Source organism: Pongo abelii, chromosome 3 (assembly GCF_028885655.2).
Source record: "Pongo abelii isolate AG06213 chromosome 3, NHGRI_mPonAbe1-v2.0_pri, whole genome shotgun sequence".
Taxonomy (NCBI): domain Eukaryota; kingdom Metazoa; phylum Chordata; class Mammalia; order Primates; family Hominidae; genus Pongo; species Pongo abelii.
In genome coordinates this window covers 182,690,586-182,694,698 of record NC_071988.2, presented here as the reverse complement: position 1 = coordinate 182,694,698, position 4,113 = coordinate 182,690,586, and positions in this window count along the sequence as shown.

Sequence of the window (4,113 nt, the reverse complement as noted above, 5' to 3'; positions counted from 1 at the left end):
TCTGAAATTGAGGCAATAATTAATAGCTTACCAACCAAAAAAAGTCCAGGACCAGATGGATTCACAGCTGAATTCTACCAGAGGTACAAGGAGGAGCTGGTACCATTCCTTCTGAAACTATTCCAATAAATACAAAAAGAGGGAATCCTCCATATCTCATTTTATGAGGCCAGCATCATCAATATCCCTGATGAACATCAATGCAAAAATCCTCAATAAGATACTGGCAAACTGAATCCAGCAGCACATCAAAAAGCTTATCCACCATGATCAAATTGGCTTCATCCCTGGGATGCAAGGCTGGTTCAACGTATGCAAATCAATAAACGTAATCCAGCATACAAACAGAACCAAAGACAAAAACCACACGATTATCTCAATAGATGCAGAAAAGTCCTTCGACAAAATTCAACAGCCCTTCATGCTAAAAAGTGTCAATAAATTAGGTATTGGTGGGACATATCTCAAAATAATAAGAGCTATTTATGACAAATCCACAGCCAATATCATACTGAATGGGCAAAAACTGGAAGCATTCCCTTTGAAAACTGGCACAAGACAGGGATGCCCTCTCTCACCACTCCTATTCAACATAGTGTTGGAAGTTCTGGCCAGGGCAATCAGGCAGGAGAAGGAACTAACGGGTATACAATTAGGAAAAGAGGAAGTCAAAGGGTCCCTGTTTGCAGATGACATGATTGTATATCCAGAAAACCCCATCATCTCAGCCCAAAATCTCCTTAAGCTGATAAGCAACTTCAGCAAAGTCTCAGTATACAAAATCAATGTGCAAAAATCACAAGCATTCTTATACACCGATAACAGACAAACAGAGAGCCAAATCATGAGTGAACTCCCATTCACAATTGCTTCAAAGAGAATAAAATACCTAGGAATCCAACTTACAAGGGATGTGAAAGACCTTTTCAAGGAGAGCTACAAACCACTGCTCAATGAAATAAAAGAGGATACAAACAAATGGAAGAACATTCCATGCTCATGGATAGGAAGGATCAATATCATGAAAATGGCCATACTGCCCAAGGTAATTTATATATTCTATGCCATACCCATCAAGCTACCAATGACTTTCTTCACAGAATTGGAAAAAGCTACTTTAAAGTTCATATGGAACCAAAAAAGAGCCCGCATTGCCAAGTCAATCCTAACCTAAAAGAACAAGCTGGAGGTATCATGCTACCTGACTTCAAACTATACTACAAGGCTACAGTAACCAAAACACCATGGCACTGGTACCAAAACAGAAATATAGACCAATGGAACAGAACACAGCCCTCAGAAATAATACCACACATCTACAACTATCTGATCTTTGACAAACCTGAGAAAAACAAGAAATGGGGAAAGGATTCCCTATTTAACCAATGGTGCTGGGAAAACTGGCTAGCCATATGTAGAAAGCTGAAATGGGATCCCTTCCTTACACCTTATACAAAAATTAATTCAAGATGGATTAAAGACTTACATGTTAGACCTAAAACCATAAAAACCCTAGAAGAAAACCTAGGCAATACCATTCAGGACATAGGCATGGGTAAGGACTTCATGTCTAAAACACCAAAAGCAATGGCAACAAAAGCCAAAATTGACAAATGGGATCTAATGAAACTAAAGAGCTTCTGCACAGCAAAAGAAACTACCATCAGAGTGAACAGTCAACCTACAGAACGGGAGAAAATTTTTGCAATCTACTCATCTGACAAAGGGCTTATAACCAGAATCTACAATGAACTCAAACAAATATACAAAAAAAAAAAAACCATCAAAAAGTGGGTGAAGGATATGAACAGACACTTCTCAAAAGAAGACATTTATGCAGCCAACAGACACTTGAAAAATGCTCATAATCACTGGCCATCAGAGAAATGCAAATCAAAACCACAATGAGATATTATCTCACACCAGTTACAATGGTGATAATTAAAAAGTCCGAAAACAACAGGTGCTGGAGAGGATGTGGAGAAATAGGAACACTTTTACACTGTTAGTGGGACTGTAAACTAGTTCAACCATTGTGGAAAACAGTGTGGTGATTCCTCAGGGATCTAGAACTAGAAATACCATTTGACCCAGCAATCCCATTACTTGGTATATACCCAAAGGACTATAAATCATGCTGCTATAAAGACACATGCACATGTATGTTTACTGCGGCACTATTCACAATAGCAAAGACTTGGAACCAACCCAGATGTCCAACAATGATAGACTGGATTAAGAAAATGTGGCACGCATACACCATGGAATACTATGCAGCCATAAAAAATGATGAGTTCATGTCCTTTGTAGGGACATGGTTGAAGCTGGAAACCATCATTCTCAGCAAACTATCACAAGGACAAAAAACCAAACACTGCATGTTCTCACTCATAGGTGAGAATTGAACAATGAGAACACTTGAACACAGGAAGGGGAACATCACACACCAGGGGCTGTTGTGAGATGGGGGGAGGATAGCGTTGGGAGATATACCTAATGTAAATGATGAGTTAATGGGTGCAGCACACCAACATGGCACACGTATACACATGTAACAAACCTGCACATTGTGAACAGGTACCCTAGAACTTAAAGTATAATAAAAATATATATAATAAAAAATAAAAATATAAATATAAATATATTTTTCTTCTCAACATTTTAATAAGCCATGGACTGTGTGCAGAAGAATTAAAAAAATAAATAAATTTTGCACTTCACTGCCAACCATAAATTACCTACATCTTTTTTTCTGAAACACAGTCACAATGTTTGCTCTTTCTGTCTTTTCTTCCTTTTTCCATCATAAGAAAAATTTGATTCTTGAATTTCATGGTACAATAACACTAATTTATTAGCTAGACTGGTAACAACTTTCTAAACTCAAGAATTATTTCTCTAGAGAATTTCCCTTTCTAAAAGGAATTCTAATGTTAGCTACAGAGTTCATAAAGTGTCCAATCCTGTAATGCTGTAGAAGTATTCTGTTCTTTCTGTTAAGTATGTAATAAGGACAACTTACTACTTATGAAAAAAATATTTAGTTGTTTTCTGAAGGATGGTTAGATTTCAATCAGATGTTGCATGCTTTTTAAAAATTATTTGGACACATACAACTCTTAAGAAGCTTGATATTATACAAATCATTACAATCAGGAAAGAAAAAAACATGTAAGTATAACGTCTTATCTGACTTGAAGAAGTCCCAGCTTTCTGGTCTTTTTGATGTACTGACCACACCTAGAGTGTAAGTTTCATTTAAGACATCAAACAACTTGCCAGAAACAGGATTCTGGGATATCTATAAGCATCAGGCAAACAGAAATCCTTCTAACCCAATGGCCAGCCAAGCTAATTAATGATTAGTCCTTAGGTTCCATCTTCTAGGAGAACTGATCTTGATGTAGGTTTCCCAGAACACTTACAGACAAGAGAGTTCTTAGTATTTAGGTAATGTTTATGTGAAACTCCTAAGCCAAAATAAATATTATGTATTATAGTTGCGTGTATTATGGTGTTAGCCCACAGAATTTAATATGTACTTACATACTAATAACAACTTAGCTTCTGTTTAACAAACATTGGAATCCAATTATTCATGGAAAACCTTATTTCCTGTTCCACACTGATTTTCACGTGCCACTCACTTTTTCTTACAGCAACTGCTGAAACTTAGCTTTGTAAAAGCATGACATAGGCATTGGCACTAAGAGCTTAAGTTATAGCAGTGAAAAAGAAAAGGTAGCCAAAAGAATTTAAGTCCTAATTGCACTTGCATTATACAGGGTATAGGGTAGACAGAAAATAATTTTGAAAAGTAAATTTTATTTTAGAAGGACATAGTCGTCTTTGAGAAGAGTATGGACAGGAAAGGATGGATAAAGTATACAGTACAATACTGAATTGAGCAGTCGAGAAAAGCTTTTGAGAATAAGATAGTTGTTTTTTTTTGTTTGTTTGTTTTCTTTTGCTTTTTGAGACGGAGTCTCACTCTGTCTCCAGGCTGGAGTGCGGTGGTGCGATCTCGGCTCACTGCAACCACCGCCTCTCGGTGATTCTCCTGCCTCAGCCTCCTGGGTAGCTGGGATTACAGGTGCGTGCCACCTTGCCCAG